The sequence below is a fragment of the Ovis canadensis genome, chromosome 2, assembly GCF_042477335.2.
Source record: "Ovis canadensis isolate MfBH-ARS-UI-01 breed Bighorn chromosome 2, ARS-UI_OviCan_v2, whole genome shotgun sequence".
Taxonomy (NCBI): Eukaryota; Metazoa; Chordata; class Mammalia; order Artiodactyla; family Bovidae; genus Ovis; species Ovis canadensis.
The window spans coordinates 207,727,965-207,750,768 of record NC_091246.1 but is presented as its reverse complement, the minus strand read 5'-3'; the positions used below and the strand labels follow the sequence as shown (position 1 = coordinate 207,750,768).

The 22,804-nt window shown below is 39.9% G+C and overlaps 1 long non-coding RNA gene across 1 annotated transcript in view; it reads right to left on the bottom strand.

Moving 5' to 3' along the window:
* Window positions 1-22,804, bottom strand: part of LOC138434088 (uncharacterized) — a 65,329-nt gene that overhangs the window by 28,918 nt on the left and 13,607 nt on the right. The window lies entirely within an intron of this gene.

The following is a 22,804-nucleotide window of genomic DNA, read 5'->3' as shown; positions in this document are numbered from 1 at the left end:
ACAAATAGATTCTGGGAAATAAATCAACTTTAGGCCTTTTACTGCTGAAGGCTTAAAATAATTCCCAAAAAGGCTAATTATGTCTTTCTTTGCTCAGTAGTTGGGCTTAATAATAAGCACCAAGCATATGGCAGAGACTGGGCTGCATAACCCATCATAGCCTTCTGTTCAGCAATGAGGGTATTGGTTTGAAAGGAAACTATATACAGAAAGCTTATACATATTAATAGTTGTAGAATGTATTATTGCTAGAAACTATAAATGCAAACCTGGCTTCTAAACATTTCTTTCAACTTACTCATAATCAAAGAAACATAATGTGAAATAACACTAACCATTCTATTTTTCATCTATCAGATTGATAGAGATTCTTAAATGATTATAATATGAAGGTGGATTTGGTGAAATAAGCACTTTTATATCTTATGATGAGAATATAAATTGAGATAATCTTTCCAGACAGCAATTTGGCAAGAGATACAAGGGCCATAAAAACATTCACATATTTTGATACTATCATTTCATTCCCAGACATCCATATCAAGGAAATAGTATAAACCATGGACAAAGATTTAAATATAAGAGTGTTCCTTGTAACACTATTTATAATAGCTAAATTGAAATGATTTAAGTGATTTAAAAAAAGAATGATTAAGCAAATTATGTACATCTACCACATTCTATGAGACATTATGCAGTCTTTATGCAGTCATTAAGAATCATGTTGACAAAATTATGTTCAAAGGCAGAGGGCAGAGGGGGAGTGAAAACAAGATACAGAACAATGGATACATCATGATCTTAACTATGCAAAATAAGACACCCAACACATATTAGAGATGAAATGGTGTTATTTTTAAAAATTCATCCATTTCTAAATTTCTGGATAGAAGCTGAAATATGTATTAGTTAGGGATTGGGAGGATGGAGGGGAAGTGCCTAAGCCACTGTCCTTGGGGAAATTCTGAACCAGCAGAGTAATCCAAATCCACTTGCAAAAAATATTCTGTTTAATGTTACCAAAGGCTGCCTTCTCTGAGGGCTGTGGGTTCCTCCACATATTCAAATAACAAGTATTTATGGAGCCCCCACTATGTGCCAAAGCACTGTGCTTGGTGAAGGGAAGACAATGTTAAGCGACAGAGACAGTTCCTGCCCTCACAGAGCTTATGTCTGAGCAGTCATCATCATTTTGCTGTCTCCTGATATTTTTTTCTCAGTAGTAGCAGCAAGTCAGGGATTTGGGAAAGAGATATCCAGGGGGATATGTGTGGCTAATGGATGCTGGACACAGCAATACTCAGCTGTCAGTTTCCTTTCCCTCAATGACGTTCCCTGGTGGGATCCTCAAGACATTTAAAGTCTGTTAAACATGACTGCCTTGTGTTAGCTGGGCTATAGGGAATAACAGGAGGGGCTGGTCCCCACACTTGGTAGCAAAGCAGGCATAAGTGGGCAGAAAAAGCCTAACAAAGCACTCACTGGGGATGTGGAGAGAGAAGCACAGAGCTGCTGCCAGTCCAGAGCAGGAGCGAAGGAGAGCGACAAGCAGATGTGTTGGTGGAACATATGGAGTATCTCTAGAACACGTGAGACAGATGTAAACTCCTAGAAGAGGATATCCCAAATATATATAATAACTAGAGGCAAGTGGGGTTGTGGGTATATTCATTTTTTTTCTTCAGCCCACCTTTACTATCATTAATTGAATGAAGTATAATTTTTAAAACCTCATTCCTTGCCACTTTCATATCATTTGTGTTTCTACTACTCTATCTTCCTTCCTCATCTTTCATATCATTCTTCATTTTCTTCCTTCCCCCCTTTGCTGGCCCACAGATCACAAGTCTTGTCAGCCAGTCACATATGTAAGGAGACTCTTTGTGCCATGACCTATATTTGGTATTAAAATGGCAAGCCTCATCGTGCACTCATTAAGCATTTCACACGTATTGACTCCTTTAATCCACACAACCACCCTCCTGGGTAGTAGTACCACTATCCTTATTTAGCAGACAAGGACATGGAAGCGCAAGGACATAAACCAATCTGGCCAGTCACAGCAATGAAGAGGAGGACTTTGATCTGAATCCAGGCACTCAGAACCCAGAGCATACACACGCTTAGCCCCTTTACTGGGCAGCTTGGGAGAAGACAGAGATGACCACAGTTACAGTTCTAACCCCAAGACTGTTTAGTGTCTCAGCTTTTATATGAAATTGAGGGTACAGTTCCTGGGATCTTAAGCCCAAGTATCTAATAAGTGGTGGGAAGTAAGTCCCAGCTTAGTACCCTGGGGCACACACTGCACCCACCCATACCCTCACCAACAGAAGGCAGGTCTTAGGACTCCACTACTTAGCCATGTGATCTCAGGTAAGTTGCTTAAGCTTTTTGACCTTCATTTCTCAATCTACAAAAAAGGGCAGTAATAGCCACCTCATTAAACAATGTTTATATATCTTATATATCCTTATCATTGCACAGGAGACATGGGTTTGATCCCTAGTCTGGGAAGATCCCCTGGGGAAGGAAATGGCAACCCACTTCAGTATTTTTGCCTAGAAATCCCCATGGACAGAGGAGCCTGGTGGGCTACATGGGGTGACCCATGGGGTCACAGAGAGTTGGATAGAGCTTAGCAACTGAACGACAACAATAATGTATCCTTGGCAAAATATCTAGACATAATTAGTTCTCAGTAATGTTAACTATTTGTCCCTATCAGTCATTGGCAAACTTTTTATGTTGGAGGACTCACTTGTCCTCATGTAACTTATCTTCTAGGGGTCAGCAATCTACAGCCTATAGAGTAAATCTGGCCCACTGCCTATATTGTAAATAAAGTTTTATTGGAACACAGCCATGTTCATTTATTTACATATTTTCTAAAGGCTGCTTTCATGTTACAATAGCAGAACTGACTAGATGCAACAGAAACTGTACTACTTGAAAAGCCCCAAATATTTATTCTTTGGTCCTTTACCAAGTCTGCCAACCTCCACTACAGACACACTAAGTAGATGGGGTAACAAAACAAATATACAAAATCGGCAATTTTTTTTGGTCAGGTTTCAGATCTATATCTCTGTTTTGTTTACTTTGTGGAAAGCTAAAATAAGGTTGATATTCTAGACAAAGAGCATAGCAAACACATAACATAAAAATTTAAAAATTGTTATCTTAAAAAAGTCACAAATACACAGAGTCATTTGGCAGGATGTGAAATGTTTAACAAATTCCCCACATCATCTGTCCTTTCATGTGTCATTGCAACATTGCTGCTGAAGGCTTCTTTCCCAGGCACTGATAGTCTTATCAGGGAGGCAATGATCTATGTTTCAGCCCCTTGGTTCATACGTTTGGGTATCATCTGCCTTTCCCTGAGATGAATCAAAATGAAACATTACAGGCGTGAGAATGGGGAGGTTATGGCTTCCAGAATAAAACAGCAGCCTAGTGATCTATAGAATGTCTCCAAAGGATATTAAATTAATCAGCCAAGGATTATTGTGTATTTTTCTGAACATCTGTGAGCTCTTTCTTTAGGGTGTTTGGATGGAGTTTCTATGATGAGATTGTAGCAGGGAGACCATGGTTACTGTTGCACGGATGGCATGTGGTGAGAGATTTCACATGGTCAACAAGGCTCAGCATTCAGTGTCCAGTGGATTCTCTGGGAATATGAATATACACGCTTCCAAGGAAAGGAGGCTGTGTTCAGCAATCTGTTTAGAGCAGGCTCAGGTTGGTAGGAATAGAAAATCTGTTTCTCCTATTGTGCTCTTTCAGAATCAAACAGCAGCCAAAAATCCCAGAGAAGGGGTTGGGAAATGAGAGCTCTTTTTAGAAAATTAATTGAGGGGGAGGGAGAGCAGACCCAAAGTGTAGGGCAATCGTACATAGTTACTAAGAAAGTGAGGGATTTCTCCCAAATTAAATTTCACGTTAGGTGACAAAGATTACAGATCTAAACTAACCAGGGACTTGAGGGAGTGTGTTTTGGAGGCAAAGAGATGGCTGTGGAGAAGTGGAAACAATTTAGTTTAATGTAAAAAGCTGTTGTGTCTCGAGCATCCATCAAATTAATTGTGACAAAAATTACTTTTCAAGGAGGATACTTAACAGAAAGGCATCATATCAGGGTTTGGTTAGACAGTACTGCACAAAGAGAAAATAGTGAATCAGAGAAAGAACAGGGGCTTCGGACTGAGACAGACCTCAGTTTGCAGCCCAGATTAGCCACTCACCCTTGTAGAAGCTCCAAGAAATTACTTTGCCTCTCGGAACCTCCCTCTCCTCTCTCTGCAGCCAACCATGCCTTACAGTCCACTCCAGAGAGAAAATGGCAATCCTCAGTCCTGATCTCAGGCTGTCTGCACTCCCTCCAGTTTCAGGCTCATTTACATCCATATCTTTTCATGCCTTTCTTCTTCCAGGGAATGGAGGGTGTCTCCTCTGGTTCCCTTTAATCCACCTTGCTCCTGCCTTTCTCCCTCTCACCTCCTCTTGACCCTCAGTCTCTATATCTCTGGTCTGTACCTCTCTATCCACTCCTTAGTCTCACAAGCAAACATTCCTTACCTCTTCCCTAAAACTCCTCGATTCTCCAATTACCTCCTAATTCAAAAGACACACTGGACTCCCACACTCATTCTCAATCCCAGTACCAGAAATTCTGATTCAATAGATCCAGAGTAGGGCCTGAGGAATGCGTGGTTTGAAAAGATCCTCCGAGCCATTCACTTATTTCCTCCCACCTCCCACAGCAACCTGACTCCCAGATGAAAACCCATGCTTTGAACTTAGGCAGGAAGCCCAAGCCAGGCCTGGTCATTCACAAGATGCCTGGAGTCACAGCTGTATGCTTTTTCAGCTGCATTAGCTCTGTGGCCTGCTGGGAACCAGATGCATCCATGAAAACTTAGCTCTACCAGGCACCTTCTGTTCTTCCAAAGGAGTCAAGCCAATTGTTTTTGGCTGAGCCAAATACAGAATTGAAAGGGCCCTTTGGGAGATCCTTTGCAGATTTCTATAGCAGTTAAGTATTTTCCTGTCTAAATTCCCACTCCAATGCTATGATGCGTGGGCAATCTACATTTGCAGACTCTTGACTCTCTAGTCCCAACAAAATCTCCACCAGGTATTTCTGGGAGTTCTCAAAGGTGACCCATTAGTGATTTCTGGTGTTTTTGTTCTCTCTTCTTGCTCCATCCTGTCTCCCTCGGGTGCTGCTATGTTCATCAGTCTCTCCTGAACCTGCTGGACCTGCCAAGGCTTCCTCACAACTCTACTCTTTCCATCCTCTCTTCAGGATGCCACTGCCTTCACTGGACACCACCACCACTTTGGCAAGACCACTCATCCATCCAATGGGTTTGGCTGCCTCCTCCAGCAAATTGAAGGATTCGTGTTGATTCAAGGGGAACTTGACTCCCAGGCTGCTGTTGAAGTGGGGAGAAATGTCTCTTTCTCCTTTTAGTGTGAGATTCTCTTATATGCACATCAAAGCATTTACTTACATCACAAAACCAAAGACATCATTTTATAAATGAAAACAATCTTAACCCAGGTGAGGCTAAACAATTTGGCTTAAGGATCAAATGGTGAAAACCCAAGTTTCAAATCAATTATTGTGTACTGAGGTTGTGGAAATTAATTTTAATGTGAGCCTGAGATAATCAAAAGAGAGAAGGACAACTTGTGTGTCTAAAAATTTAAAGTAATCAATAGGGAAATGTAAAGGCTTGTATGGCTTTCATGATTATTGATTGTAGCAAATCACAGATTAAACAGTCATTAATAATTCTGAGGCATTTTTGCCTTCAGAACCAACTGAAGCATCTCTACTAGCCATTCAGTAACAGAGAGCCCAAGCACCTCTTTGCTTTCCTTGGAGACCAACATCTGACCAGAGATAAGCCTTTCCCAAAGACCTGCTTAAATTTCCAATTATATCCAGCTTGAACATCAACCCCAACTTCATTATCGTAGGATGACTGTTCTTCAGCCAAGCCTGTGTGCCATTCCCATGCCTCACACTCATGTAGCAGCAGTGGGCTTTGGACATACGCTTGATTGCTTCTAATACAAACACTAGTAACTATTTTGGAAATCTGACAGTTGCTCATCAAATTCTTTTCTAATGGCCTAATCTTATGGCCTTAGAAGAACTTATTAAGGGACAATGACTTCAATTGAATCTTTAATTACCTTCCACCTCTTTTATGGATGTAAGCATGCAACTCCCTCATAGAAATATCATCATACGAATATGTTTATTAAGCCCAACAGCTATCCTTTACCACTGAGGCCCAGATCATTCAAGCACTACTTCTCTGAATAGTTCATCAGCTGAATTATCTGATTTATTTTACACTTTTCAAAACAATAAGCCCCAAGTTATGAGGTTTTCTCTTATTGCTTATGTTGAACTCTGCTGTTCCTCTGGTTATCCTGTAACAGTGGACTCAAATTTTCATTTGGAGGTATGAAATTCTGACTTGGTCACTTTCCAGAGGTGGGGAACAGAAAGAAAAGGGAAGAGCCATATGACTGCTGATTATAACTTGAGACCTGTTTAATAAAAGCTGTATTCTGGCTTGATAAATTTTCTGCTAAATGTCTCTTTTAATAGAAAATGATTCTGGGGTTTATTCTCAGGTGACAAGTTTAATTTCCAAAATCAGATTAAAAATTAGGTGGGCTGTTTCATTTCTATTTTTTGTTTTGCTTATTTGAATTTTTAACATTTTCATAGAGAAGATAAGTTTCTTGTATAACAATAAAACTGTTGTAAAGAAGTGAGGAATATTGTGAACACTTCAGATGACCATGATGATGTTAACCCCATCAGGGGACTGTCTGGATGGAGTTGCTGCCCAGCCCCGACTCTGAGTGCACCCTTTTAGTGCCTCTACAGTTCATTAAAGCAAACTCTGCTGGGTTCATATGGCAGTGTGAATTCAGCTTTGAACACTCACTCTGCTCCAAACATATACATGGGTAAATACATGGATAAAATACAGAGATACAGAAAAAGGAGTACCAAGAAACTCAGCTGACCTAAAAGGTGAGAGTAATATCTTTCTGGTCCAGTCATAGAAGAGAGATTTTTATTTATTTATTTTTCTTTTAGAAGAGAGATTTTTAAAACTTCTCTGTATTTAAAAAAAAATAGTGGAGGGTGGGGTGGGGGGAAATAGGTGAGGAAGATTAAGAAGCATAAACTTCCAGGTGCAACATAAATGAGACATGTATAAAATGCACAGTGTGGGAAATAAAGTCAATAAATGTATGATATCTTTGTATGGTAACATATTGTACCTAGACTTAGCATAGTGATCATTTTGAAATGCATAGAAATATTGAATTACTCTTGTGTAACAGGAACTAACATAGTGTTGCAGGCCAATTATACTTTAAAAACAAGTAAACAAACTCATCTAAAGATCAAATCTGTGGTTACCAGAGGCAGAGGGTAGAGAGAGAGAATTGGATGAAGGCAGTCAAAAGCTACAAACTAAAAAAAAAAAGTTTTAAAATTTGAGATGACTGTAGATTTATGTGCTGCTGTAAGAAATAATAGAGTGAGAGCTTGCATACCCTTTACTCAGTTCCCCAGACAATACCTTCATAACTATAGTGCAGTATCACAATCAGACCATTGACATTACTATAATCTAGAAATCTTAACCATATTTCATGAGTTCTACATGCACTTATTTGTGTGTATATTTAATAAGATGCAGTTTGATATTGCACGTATAGATTCAAGTAATTACTTCCATTGTCCAAATAGAGAAGAGGTCCATCACCAGAAGGATACCTCTACTGCCCTTTTAGGACCACAGGCACCATCCTGCCCACCCATCATTATCTCCTAGAAACCACTAATCTGTCCTCCATCTTTAAACTTTGGTCATTTCAAGACTGTCATATAAATGGAAGAATCATAGAGGATCCTTTTGATTTGGCTTCTCAGACTCTATAATTCATTCAGGATCCATTCAAGCCGTTGCATGTATCCACTCCTTCTTTTAACTGAGTAGTATTACATGGCATGGAGGTACCTCAGTTTATCTTTTCACTCATTGAAGGATCTTTGGATTATTTCTAGTGTTTGACTATTACAAATAAAGCTACTATGATTTATGTATCTATTTTGTGTAAATATTGAGTTTTAATTTCTCTGGGATACATGCCCAGAATTTTTTTTCAATCTCTCATACTACATACAAACATAGCAGGATGGAATCATGTGTCTCATAGTTCTCACAGCTGGTCTGTGAGTCTGCTCTGGATGATTGATTATCACGTTAGAGGTAGAGAAAGTGAAATTATCAAAATGATCCACCAGACTACTCTGAATGTAAACTTTGAAGTTTGAATTCTTTCTCATTAAGGCCTTGCTTGCTCTTTAAGGTAGCCCTTTTTATAAGGCAAGTTTTCTCCATACTTGAAACGTGATATTCTTCTGTTACCTCGGAGATTTTTCATCTTAGTTTAGGTACTTACATTTAAAATACATTATTTCTGCACACATTTGGATGTCTCTGATTTTGAAAATGGATCCCTATCCCTTTCTCTTAATGACGAGAGCAGTCTAACCATCTCAGACAATGAGGAATGCATTAGCACCAACTGGGGAAGAGCAGGAAGTCTGTAAACCCGTCAGCAGAAGCTAGCTAGCAGCCAGAAATTCCTCCTCCCCATAAGCTGGAAAACAGCTGTCCCTGAAAATTGTCGCTCCAAAGAAGGAATTACTTACACTCTTTTCTTTAACTCAAAAGATCAAGGCCTGGCAGAATGGAAGGCCAAGTCATTTGTCTGTACATTCACAAAGCACAGATTTAGCACCCCCAACCTCCAACTGGCTCCGGCTTGAAAAAGCAAAACTGGAAACTAAGAACCATCAAACCCTAAGTTTCATTATAGCTCCCTTTGACCATTTCATTTCATTTAAATGAGCCACTCACTGACTGAATTTTTGTCTATGGTTTTCCATGTAGGAAGACGAAAAGACAAAGATTTAAACCTGCAGCCAACAAAACCAAAAAGAAAAAATTCTAAATCCATTAATCCTAAAATGTGCATTTCAGAAGATAGGGAGCTGGTCTAATTTAACAGTATGCTAAACAGGTAAACTATTTTATCTTAGAGTTAAACTCATCAGCAGTGAAACGTGAAGCTTCTACAGTCTGCCTGGAAAAGACAAAAAGTGCTGTGGCTCTGTTGTGAGAGTCGTGGATTCAGCTCAGAGTGAGCAGGGAGGGGTCCAAATGACCTGAATATGCCACTTTCAACAACTAATTCAGATTAAGTGAATGAAATCAACATCCACCTTTTCTGGATTCTGGGTTGGACTCACATATGAATAGAATTGATGCTTGCTGGGCTTCCCTGGTGGCTTAGGGGTTAAGAATCCGCCTGCCAATGCCAGAGATGCAGGTTCATTCCCTGGTCTGGGAAGATCCCACATGCTTAGGAGCAACTAAGTCCATGAACAGAAACTATTGAGCCTGTGCTCTAGAGCCTGGAAGCTGCAACTCCTGAAGCCCACATGCCCTTGCTACACAACAAGAGAAGCCACCGTAATGAGAAGCCCCAGCACTGTAATGAAGAGTAGCCCCCTACTCAATGTGACGAGAGAAAATCTCCCATAGCAATGAAGATCCAACACAACCAAAGTAAAATTATAAATAAAAAAATTAATCCTTCTCAGTGAGATGGGATTTTATGCAATAAAAAAAAGTAATACTGATCAGGTGCTAGCATAGGGTTAGCTTCACAGGGATTATTTCCTTGTATCTTCAAGATAATCCTATGCTTCTGACTGCTGACAAGTGTTCAGTCGTGTCCAACTCTTTGCGACTCCATGGACTGTAGCCTGCCAGGCTCCTCTGTCCATGGAATTTTTCCAGGCAAAAATACTGGAGTGGGTTGTCATTTTCTACTCCAGGGGATCTTCCCCATTCAAGGATTGAAGCTGCATCTCTTGTGTCTCCTGCATTAGCAGATTCTTTACCACTATCACCACCAGGGAAGGTAGATACTATTATCCCTATTTGATAGCTTAGAAAACTGAGACTTAGAGAGTATAAGTGACTTGCTTATGATTTCATAGCTATTAAGTGATGAATCTAGGATTCAAATCTTTACCAAAGTTCAAGTTCTAAACCAACAGCCGGAGACTACCCAGTTTAGTAAGAGACCAAGCACAGATCTTCTAGACTCCAATTTCCATTTTTGAGTCACTACAAGATAAAGCAAATGAACTATAAAATAAATATCTTTGAAATGAGTCCCATATTAAAATTAAAACAATATTCAAAGGAGAGCAGAAAGGGAGATGGTACCTCATTTGGATCCATAGTCAGGACATAAAAGAAGATTAGATTAGCCTTGAGCAGGGAAAGGTATCGAAAGTGATGGTAAAGAAAAATCAGCCAACCAAATGCCTTGAGAGTCACTTGACTGGTGTGGTTGAAAATAGTACATGCTAGTCATGACCAACTAACAGAAAGATGGCCTGGATTTTGAATCCTCAAATCCTTACCTGAGAGGGGAACATGTGCAGGCTACATTCTAAATAAAGTTATATGTCTTATTACTATGATGGTTGGGACCCCAAAGCCCAATGTGTTCTCTTGGTGAGGGGGGATAGGCCGCCATGAGCCTGGCTTCCAGTTGACCTTATAATAAAAGCCAAGCAGGAGATAGTCCTGGGCCTTCCCATTGCCTGTTACAAACCAGTCTTTTCTGGCTCTCTGCCAAAAATGAGAACTTGTAGATTTCAGATCCCTTCTTGGAGTTTTCCCTTCAGTCCTTAGCATTACTTTCTAAATGAAGGAAAAGATGCACAAGAAAGCAGCCAAATTATGTCCTTGTCTTATTCCCAAGTGCATATCTCCTGGCTTGAGAAAGAAAGCTTTGTTCTTCTCTTCAGGTAAGTGTTTAATCATTCCCTATTAACCCTATAGGTGAAAAAGCGATTTGTATCATAGACTTATGGAGATGGTCAAATGCATGACACCTAATGCAGGGTGAGGGAGTTAGGGAAGGCGAGGTTCAGAGAAAGAACAAGACCGGCACTTTACAGGAACAGATCATCTTTAATGAGGCGAGAAGGGGCAGCAGTCAGATTAGTGAGCTGCTGTACTAACCCAAGGAGAAGGCAATGGCAACCCACTCCAGTACTCTTGCCTGGAATATCCCATGGACGGAGGACCTGGTAGGTCCATGGGGTAGCGAAGAGTCAGACACGACTGAGCGACTTCACATTTCACTTTCATGCATTGGAGAAGGAAATAGCAACCCACTTCAATGTTATTGCCTGGAGAATCCCAGGGACAGCAAAGCCTGGTGGGTTGCCATCTATGGAGTTGCACAGAGTCAGACTTGATTGAAGTGACTTAGCAACAGCAGCACTAACCCAAGAAAAGAGTAAGTATATATAGGCATATATGTGGAAAGCTACTGTCTTAAGGGGGCCTGTTCTTCTCCAGGGTTGTTCAGAGTAGTTATCTCTTAAACGGCTGGGGCAAGGAATTTTGGAGATCGGCAAGAGCCTGGACCTGCTGGGAGCTGGGTGTAATCAGCCTTAATGTCCATTTTTTCTTAGGGTAAGAGAGCTTTTTGTTTTGCATAGAATGGTGGGGAGGACCTGGAGGGGAGTTTTAACTCCAGGCTATTTTGAGCCCTGTAACTCTCCTTTACCTAACACCACACAGCATTTTATCAGTCATATATACTCCCTTGGACTGCAAGGAGATCCAACTAGTCAATTCGTAAGGAAATCAGTCCTGAATATTTATTGGAAAGACTGATGCTGAAGATGAAACTCCAATACTTTGGCCACCTGATGTGAAGAACTGACTCATTGGAAAAGACCCTGATGCTGGGAAAGATTGAAGGAGGGAAGAGAAGGGGATGACAGGATGAAATGGTTGGATGGCATCACCAACTTGATGGACATGAGTTTGAGTAAGCTCTGGGAGTTGGTGATGGACAGGGAACCCTGGCATGCTGCAGTCTGTGGGGTCTCAAAGAGTCAGACATGACTGAGCGGCTGAGCTGAACTGATATACTCCCAGCCCAGGAGTGGAGGACACCATACACCACATATGGTCATATGGGGACAGAGCGAATGATCTGGGGGGTATGGAAAGCTGCTTTAAGAGTATTAAAAGAGTGACAGGCTCCCTGATTTCCACTGGGACATGTTATTGGCTTATTTGAATAACTTCATAGGCAGGAAGGGAACTACAACTTGCTACTCAGGGATGAGTGCCTCTGTGCCTCTTTCCCATGATAAGGCTAGAAGACCTTATCCATGGGAAGAGAACTGGGAAGAGAACTTGTAGTTAGCCCCTTAGAGGCTTTCTTGTTTCCCTTGGATGTCAAGATGCATCTGTCAGGCCTTATACCACAATAGGACACATTCTTAATGGAATAAACAAAAACAGAGAAAGCCTATACAAGTTTTGGTTTGCGTATGTCCTTCCTTATTCAATTCACATGCCCTTGAAGTAAAGAACATACCTGTCCTTCCCCATTTTTTCCCCTCCATGAAGCACTGGAAAACAATTCGTCATTTTTGATGGAACATCTCAGTAACTGGACACGTGATCAGTGTTATTGTTTGAAAAAGTGTTTTTATTTGATCAAATGTTGGTGTCCAAGTTTTTATTGATTTACCAAATAGTTATAGAAACTCTAAGTAGAGACCTATTTGGTAAATTAATTTAAAAAAAAACTTGGACACCAACATTTATTCAAATAAAAACACCTCTTCAAATAATAACACCGATCAGGAATCCAGTTACTGAGGCTCGGTCTCTGTGGGGCCTCTGGGTCCCGGTGCACACAAGGTTTTTTTTTTTTTTTTTTTTTGAGCCCTCCAAACATCTCTGGTGGGAGGGGGTTTGATTCTAAACGTGATTTCGTCCCTCCTACCATATTGTTGGGACTTCTCCTTTGCCCTCAGACATGAGGTATCTTTTTTGGTGAGATGCAACATTCTCCTGTCAATGGTTGTTCAGCAGTGAGTTGCAATTTTGGAGTTCTCACAGGAGAAGATGAGCACATGACCTTCTAGTCCACTATCTTTATCCTACCTATCCAATCACAGAAAACTAACCAAACTGATCACATGGATCACAGCCTTGTGTAACTCAATGTAACTATGAACCATACCATGTAGGGCCACCCAAGACGGGGTAATGGTGGAGAGTTCTGGAGACAAAACATGGTTCACTAGAGAAGGGAATGGCAATGTAACTCGATGTAGCTATGAACCATACCATGTAGGGCCACCCAAGACGGGGTAATGGTGGAGAGTTTTGGAGACAAAACATGGTTCGCTAGAGAAGGGAATGGCAAAACTACTTCAGTATTCTTGCCTTGAAAACCCCATGAAAAGTATGAAAACACAAAAAGATATGGCACTGAAAGATGAACATCCCAGATTGGTAGGTGCACAATATGCTCCTGAAGAAGAGTTGAGAAATAACTCCAGAAAGAATGAAGAGACTGAGCCAAAGCAAAAACAACACTTTGGATGCGACTGGTGATGGAAGTAAAGTCCGATGCTGTAAAGCGCAATATTGCATAGGAACCTGGAATGTCAGGTCCATCAATCAAGGCAAATTGGAAGTGGTCAAACAGGAGATGGCAAGAGTGAACATCCACATTTTAGGAATCAGTGAACTAAAATGGACCGGAATGGATACATTTAATTCAGATGACCATTATATCTATTACTGTTGGCAAGAATCCCTTAGAAGAAATGGAATAGCTTTTATAGTTAACAAAAGTGTCTGAAATGCAATACTTGGGTGCAATCTCAAAAAAGACAGAATGATCTCTGCTCATCTCCAAGGAAGCTATTCAATATCACAGTAATCCAAGTCTATGCCCCACCCAGTAATGCTGAAGAGGCTTAAGTTGAAGTTCTATGCTGACCTACAAGACCTTCTAGAACTAACACCAAAATAAAATTAAACAACAGATGGACTTTTCATCATAGAGGACTGGAATGCAAAAGTAGGAAGTCAAGAGATACCTGGAGTAGCAGGCAAGTTTGGCCTTGGAGTACAAAATGAAGCAGGGTAAAGGCTAACAGGGTTTTGCCAAGAGAATGCACTGGTCATAGCAAACACCCTCTTCCAACAACATAAGAGAAGACTCTACATATGGACATTACCAGATGGTCAATAACTGAAATCAGATTGATTATATTCTTTGCAGCCGAAGATGGAGAAGATCTATACAGTCAGGAAAAACAAGACCGGGAGGTGACTGTGTCTCAGATCATGAACTCATTATTTCCAAATTCAGGCTTAAATTGAAGAAGGTAGGGAAAAACACTAGATCATTCAGGTATGACTAAATCATATCCCTTACAATTATACAGTGGAAGTGAGAAATAGATTCAAGGGATTCAATTTGATAGACAGAGTGCCTGAAGAACTATGGATGGAGGTTTGTGACATTGTACAGGAGGCAGTGATAAAGACAATCCCCAAGAAAAAGAAATGCAAAAAGGCAAAATGGTTGTCTGAGGAGGCCTTATAATAGCTGAGAAAAGATGAGAAGTGAAAGGCAAAGGAGCAAAGGAAAGATATACCCATTTGAATGCAGAGTTCCAAAGAATAGCAAGGAGAGATAAGAAAGCCTTCCTCAGTGATCAATGCAAAGAAATAGAGGACAACAATAGAATGGGAAAGATTAGAGATCTCTTCAAGAAAATTAGAGATACCAAAGGAACATTTCATACAAAGATGGGCACAATAAAGGACTGAAACTGTATGGACCTAACAGAAGCAGAAGATATTAAGAAGAGGTGGCAAGAATACACAAAAGAACTATACAAAAAAGATCTTCAGGACCCAGATAATCATGATAGTGTGATCACTCACCTAGAGCCAGACATCCTGGAATGCGAGGTCAAATGGGCCTTAGGAAGCATCACTAAGAACAGAGCTAGTGGAGGTGATGGAATTCCAGTTGAGCTATTTCAAATCCTAAAAGATGATGCTGTGAAAGTGAACTGCACTCAATATGCCAGCACATTTGGAAAACTCAGCAGTGGCCACAGGACTGGAAATGGCCAGTTTTCATTCCAATTCCGAAGAAAGGCAATGCCAGAGAATGTTCAAACTACCTCACAATTGCACTCATCTCACACGCTAGTAAAGTAATGCTCAAAATTCTCCAAGCCAGGCTTCAACAGTACATGACTATGATGTTCAAGCTGGATTTAGAAAAGGCAGAGGAACCAGAGATTAAATTGCCAACATCCACTGAATCATTGAAAAAGCAAGAGAGTTCCCCAAAAAATCTACTTCTGCTTTATTGACTATGACAAAGACTGTGTGGATCACAACAAACTGTGGAAAATTCTTCAAGAGATGGGAATACCAGGCCACCTCACCTGTATCCTGAGAAATCTGTATGCAGCTCAAGAAGCAACAGTTAGAACTGGACATGGAACAACAGACTTGTTCCAAATTTGGAAAGGAGTACATCAAGGCTGTATATTGTCACCCTGCTTATTTAACCTATATGCAGAGTACATCATGCAAAATGCCAGGCTGGATGAAGCACAAGCTGGAATCAAGATTGCTGGCAGAGATATCAATAATCTCATATGTGCAGATGACACCACCTTTATGGCAGAAAGTGAAGAAGAACTAAGAGCCTCTTGATTAAAGTGAAAGAGGACAGTGAAAAAGCTGGCTTAAAGCTCAACATTCAGAAAACTAAGACCATGGCAACTTGTCCCATTACTTCATGGCAAATAGATGGGGAAACAATGGAAACAGTTAGAGACCATATTTTCTTGGGCTCCAAAATCACTGCAGATGGTGACTGCAACCATGAAATTAAAAGACACTTGCTCCTTCAAAAAACAGCCATGATCAACCTAGATAACATATTAAAAAGCAGAGACATTGCTGACAAATGTCCATCTAGTCAAAGCCGTGGTTTTCCCAGTAGTCATGTGTGGATGTGAGAGTTGGACTATAAAGAAAGCTGAGTGCCAGAGAATTGATGCTTTTGAACTGTGGTTTTGGAGAAGATTCTTGAGAGTCCCTTGGACTACAAGGAGATCAAACCAGTCAATCCTAAAAGAAATCAGTCCTGAATATTCATTGGAATGAGTGATACTGAAGATCAAACTCCAACACTTTGGTCACCCGATGCGAATAACTGACTCATTGGAAAATACTCTGATGCTTGAAAAGATTGAAGGCAGGAGGAGAAGGGGACAACAGAGGATGAGATGGTTGGATGGCATCACCGCCTTGATGGACATGAGTTTGAGCATGCTTTGGGAGTTGCTGATGGACAGGGAAGCCTGGTGTGCTGCAGTCCATGGGGTCGCAAAGAAGGGGACACAACCGAACAACTGAACTGAACTGAAGTAGAGTTCAGTGATTGAACTGAACTTCAGTCACTGGCATAATATTCATATTCCAGGAAGAGTCTGTCTAGCACATCTTAAGACTTGGCTAAGGGAAAGGGACACATTGACTAAACACTCTCCCCAATTTGCAACATGTTAGGGAAAATTTCTCAAAGGAAAATCAAATGACTTTTCACCCTAAGAAAGGAAAAGGAATTCTGAGCAAGTACAATGAAACAAAAACAGATATTCATTTCTAGAGATATTTTATTACCTTATATGAATTAGAAAATCAATGATTATCAAATGAAAGAGGTAAATCATACTTTAACTCATTTATTGTTCTTTGTGTCTCATCATTTCTGCTTGTGCATATACTTTCTCATTTTACCAAAATGAAGCATTTTCAATGCTTCAATAGCTGGTTGTAGAATAGACTTGTTATGGATTGAATTCAAATGGGTCGATCTGCCTTTAAGCCTTACCTCTTACTCCAACTGCAAGAATGGGTCTTTCTTACTTTTTTCACAAAGAAGTAGGTATAAGAATGGACCAGTGAAAACTCAGTATGTGGAGTGATCTAAAAACTACTTAATGAAAGCATTTTTTCTTTTTTCAGTTCTACCATGTGGCATCCAGGATCTTAGTTCCCAGATCAGGGGTCAGATCCACACTCTCTGCAGTGGAAGCATGGAATCTTAACCACTGGACCACAGGGAAGTCCCTAATGAAACTATATTATGTGCAAAGTATATTATTGCAGTGCTAGACTCCTGGGCAGTAAAAAGATACACACAACAAAAAGTAGAACTGCCTATACCTAAGGAGTTTACAATGAGCATATGCACACACAATTAAGTGAAAGTTCAAGTAACAAATATGTAGCCCAGATGTCAGCGGAAATTCCACATTCCTTTCCTCTAAAGTTTCCTGAAGAATCCCAAGGGCTTGTGTACTCAAGGTCACTTTTGAATCTCAGTGTCTGCCACCCCTGGAATCTTATTTTCACTTTTATTTCTGCCCTACAATTGGTTCCTTTCTCTGTTCTGTACCAAATCAGAAACTTGTTCAGTCACTAAGTTGTGTCCAAATCTTTGTGACTCCATGAACTGCCAGGCTTCCCTGTCCCCATTCTTCACTATAAAAAAGGGCATATTTGAGTATCGCAAGTTTCACTCAAACTTTGGAGAAAAGAAGAAGACATATCACAGAAGAGCTAATAGGTTAAAAAGTATTCTGTTTCTATATTTTTAATAGTCCTTGGGACTTTTCCAATAATTAAGAGCCCCAGCAGCCTGCTATGCATTTTAGCTCTCTCCTTCTCTCATTCTTTGTCAGTAATTTGTCTCATGTTACTATGCCAAGCAATTCAGCTTTCCTTAATTCAGCCCCAGTCCTCAGTTGACACATCCCAAGCTGTTAGACAATGGCTCATCTACTTTTTCATTGGAATATACAGGAGAAATAGACCAGAAGAAATATTTTTTCTCCAGGGATATTAATCTTGCCACCCATCCTTGAGAGTTGGGAGTGGGAGCAGAAATGGTTATAATTAATTTGGACTTTAAATAACATTTTTCTTTCTGTTACAATTGCTCTATGAAGGGCCACAAATGAGAGACATTTGAGAGCCCAATTGCTAAGGAAGGGTTTTGAGGGAAAGACTAAGAATTGAACTTATGACTATGACTTAAAAATGGACCAATGAAGTTTAAACTGAAAACTTCATATTAAATTTTTCTTAAAGTGAAGTTACTTAGCTGTGTCTGACTCTTTGCAACCCGATGGACTGTAGCCTATCAGGTTCCTCCATCCATGCGATTTTCCAGGGAAGAATACTGGAGAGGGTTGCCATTTCCTTCTCCAGGAGATCTTCCCAACCCAGGGATTGAACCCCGGTCTCCTGCATTGTAGGCAGACGCTTTACCATTTGAGCCACCAGGGAAGTCATATATTATCTCTTTCCAAGTCCCATCAACAAGTCATAAGTAATACCAAAAGAATAACAAACCTCCTGCAGTGAGGAAAAACCAGGAGTGGTACCTTCAGGTAAGTAAAGAACTTCTAGGAGATATAAAGTGAATGGACTTTCTTGACAGTGCAGTGGTTAAGACTGCTTTCATTGCAGGAGGTAAGGTTTTGATCCCTGGTTGGGAATCTAAGATCCCACATGCCACATGGCCAAAAGAAAAAGAAAAAGAAAATTTCTTAAACTGAATAAAATGTCAACTTAAAAAAAAAATTGAATGAAATTTTAAAACAAGCAAACAGAAAATGCCCCCAAAGGTGAAGAACCTGCAATCCCAAGTATTTGAAAGAGAGGAATGCCCCTTATGAGAAAAAAAGGAGAAAAAAACATTTTTTTAAGAGAAGAAGAAAAAATAGATTTTCCAGAAGAATCTTGAAATTCTAAGATCAAAGACAGTAAGAAGTACAGGAAGAAACTGGCAATGGGGTGGTAGGCTAGGTGAATAATTAAAGACTTACAGAACAGCTGCACCAGCCTCCTACTCTCAGAGTTGCCAGCTCTGTTGTTTGAACTGGGATATAGTCTTCCACTGGCCAAATAAATGAAAAATCTGATACAGAGCTTTGCCAAGGTGGTTGTTGGGACCAGAAAAGCAGGAAGCCCTCTAGGTAATATACGATCACTTGGGCAATGGCACCCCACTCCAGTACTCTTGCCTGGAAAATCCCATGGACGGAGGAGCCTGGTGGGCTGCAGTCCATGGGGTAGTGAAGAGTCGGACACGACCGAGCGACTTCACTTTCACTTTTCCCTTTCATGCATTGGAGAAGGAAATGGCAACCCACTCCAGTGTTCTTGCCTGGAGAATCCCAGGGATGGGGGAGCCTGTTGGGCTGCCGTCTATGGGGTCGCACAGAGTCAGACATGACTGAAGCGACTTAGCAGCAGCAGCATGCAATTCCCTTGGGAAAAGTAACAACTTGCACATCTTTCCCTCTGCTTCCTTTATGAGTTATCAAAGGAAAGGGGGTCCTATTTAGAACCTATCACTGCTAGAGAAACAGGGATTTTCATTCAGACTGGGGAAGCGCACTCCGGCTACCAATCCAGGTCATTCATAAATATGAATATACAGCCAACATCCACCAATCATTTGAAGGAAATGAGTAACATGAAAGAGAGAGAGTAAGCTCAGAGAGTGGAAGAACTAATTCCTAAAGACGCAGAGTTAATAGAAGAAACAAAAGAGAGTTAAGAGCATGTCATACCGAAAAGAACAGATGGCTGTGAAAAAGAATCTATCAGAATCCTTGGAAATTAAAAATATGATCACCATAATAAACAACAGATGGCCCAAATAACGGAATTTACATAGCCAAAGACAGAGTTTGTAAATGAAAATATCTGGCCAGTGAAATCTCTGAGTGTGCAGTAAAAAATAAGATGAAAATAGGTACAAAATTAAGACAGGAAAGAGAGTTACAGGAGATGCAACATTCCTCTAATTGGAGTTCTAAAAGGGAAGAAAGACCAAGAAAGAACCACCAAATAAGCAATTATGGAAGCACAGGAAAAAATGCTCAACGTCACTAACCATTAGAGAAATGCAAATCAAAACCACAGTGAGACACCACTGCACATCAATTAGGATGGCTATTACTAAAAACACAAAATGAAACAGAAACAACAAATGTTGGCGAGGATGTGGAGAAACTGGAACCCTCAGGCACTGCTAGTAGGTATGTGAATGACACAGCTGCTATGGAAAACAGTATGGTGGCTCCTCAAAAAAGTTAAACATAGAATTATATGATCAAGAAATTCCTCTTTTAGATATATATCCAAAAGAATTGAAGGCAAGAACTCTAACAGATATATACCAATATTCATAGCAGCATTACAACAGCTTAAAAGGTGGAAACAATCCAAATATCCATCAGTGGATGAATGGATAAACTAAATGTGGTTTATTCACATAATATAATATTACTCAGCCTTACAAAGAAATGAAATCCTGATACATCTACAACATGGAAAAACCTTGTAAATATGCATAAATGAAACAAGCCAGAAACAAAAGGACAAATATGGTATGATTTCACTTATGTGAGGTATTATAGTACCAAATTTATAGAGCCAGAAAGTAAAATTGTAGTTACCAGGGGCTTGAGGAAGCAGGGAATAAAAAGATATTGTTGAATGGTTCCAGGGTTTCATTTTGGGATGATGAGAAAGGTCTGGAGATGGATAGTAGTGATGGTTACACCATAATGGGAACGTACTTAAGACCTCTGGATTGTGCACTTTAAAAATAGTTTAAAAGGTATATTTTATGTTATGTACATTTTAACACAATAAAAAAGAAAGGAAAACAAATATATTACATATTGTGTTTGCATTTAAATAAGTACTTTAGACATTTTAAAAAGAAAAAAATTATGCAAAATTTCTTAAATAATTTATTGAGTGCTGAGCAGAAATAATTTTAAAAGAAACAGACCTAGACACACAACGATCAATTTTCTGAACTCTAAGATTAAAAGACAATCGTAAAAAACCACAAGAAAGATAAACCAAATGACCTATAAAAGATCAGGAATCATATTTGCATATTTTCTAAAGTACAAGGTGCTATTAATAGAAAACAATGGAGTGATGCCTTCAAAGTTTTAAAAGAAATTATTTTGAACCTAGAATTCTTTCTTCATCAGAACTATCATTCACATATCCACAAAGGGAGGGTAAGTTTAGATATTTAAGGCCTTAGTTTACAACTTAAGAATACTTTCTAGAACAATTATTGGAAGATAAGGCAAATGAAAAACTGATTTTAAAAAAGAAGTACCGTTCAAGGAAAAAAGACATGCTCATAAGAGTTTTAATTAAAAAATAAATAGTTGTTGATATATGGCTCTAAAACACACTACAAAAAATACACACTACAATTTTTAAGAAAAGATAAGCATAATGTAAAATGATTCATAATAATTAGAATTTAAAATTCAGAGTAATTTGAATAAAACATAGGCAAGAGAAAGAGGTACAGAAATTAAGTGAAAAGATTTGCCTTGTTTTGAGGAAAGTGAGAGTTTAGATATAGATTAAATATCAATTTCAAGAGAGAATGTAAGTTTAAACATAGTTATAAAAAATCTAAGAATACTGAGACAGTAAAAATAAGACTTCAGTTCAGTTCAGTTCAGTTCAGTCGCTCAGTCGTGTCCGACTCTTTGCGACCCCATGAATCGCAGCACGCTAGTCCTCCCTCTCCATCACCAACTCCCGGAGTTCACCCAAACTCATGTTCATCGAGTCGGTGATGCCATCCAGCCATCTCATCCTCTGTCGTCCCCTTCTCCTCCTGCCCCTAATCCCTCCCAGCATCAGAGTCTTTTCCAATGAGTCAACTCTTCGCATCAGGTGGCCAAAGTATTGGAGTTCCAGCTTTAGCATCAATCCTTCCAATGAACACCCAGGACCAACCTCCTTCCGAATGGACTGATTGGATCTCCTTGCAGTCCGAGGAACTCTCAAGAGTCTTCTCCAACACCACAGTTCAAAAGCATCAATTCTTCGGCTCTCAGTGTTAATGAATCAATAGCATATATTAAACTATGTGCCTTTCAGCAGAAGCTCGTGTACAACAAGGTTCTATGTTGATGTGTTGATGAAAGTATTGTGACCAGAGGCTTGCGGGAATCTAACACTGTGTTTGCCTGGAAGTCAAGGTCAGACACGAATGAGTGACTTCACTTTCACTTTTCACTTTCATGCATTGGAGAAGGAAATGGCAACCCACTCCAGTGTTCTTGCCTGGAGAATCCCAGGGACGGGGGAGCCTGGTGGGCTGCCGCCTATGGGGTCGCACAGAGTCAGACACGACTGAAGTGATTTAGCAGCAGCAGCAGCAGCTTTCTTCACAGTCCAACTCTCACATCCATACATGACCACTGGAAAAACCATAGCCTTGACTAGAAGGACCTTTGTTGGCAAAGTAATGTCTCTGCTTTTCAATACGCTATCTAGGTTGGTCATAACTTTCCTTCCAAGGGGTAAGCATCTTTTAATTTCATGGCTGACTTAGAACTTTCAAATACCATCAGTGGGAAAAAAAGAAAACCTTATTAGTAAAAGTGAAAAACAAGGACCCAAAACAACACAGGCAAAACAAAACAAAAACATAAAACAAGCAAAACCAAAGACAAGAAAGCCTTTCAAATAGAAAATACAACCCAAGAAGGCAAGAATAGGATGGATTGATTGCCTGAACAAGCACAAGAAGAACTTGCTTTATCCTAGAGTCTGCTCTAAGTTGTTTACAAGTGTTAATTGATACTCAAACAATCAAGCATTCAGTTATCTCCATAAATGTGAACGGATTTAATTCCTTAATTAAAAGAGATTCTTGTGCCTTAAGTTGTGTT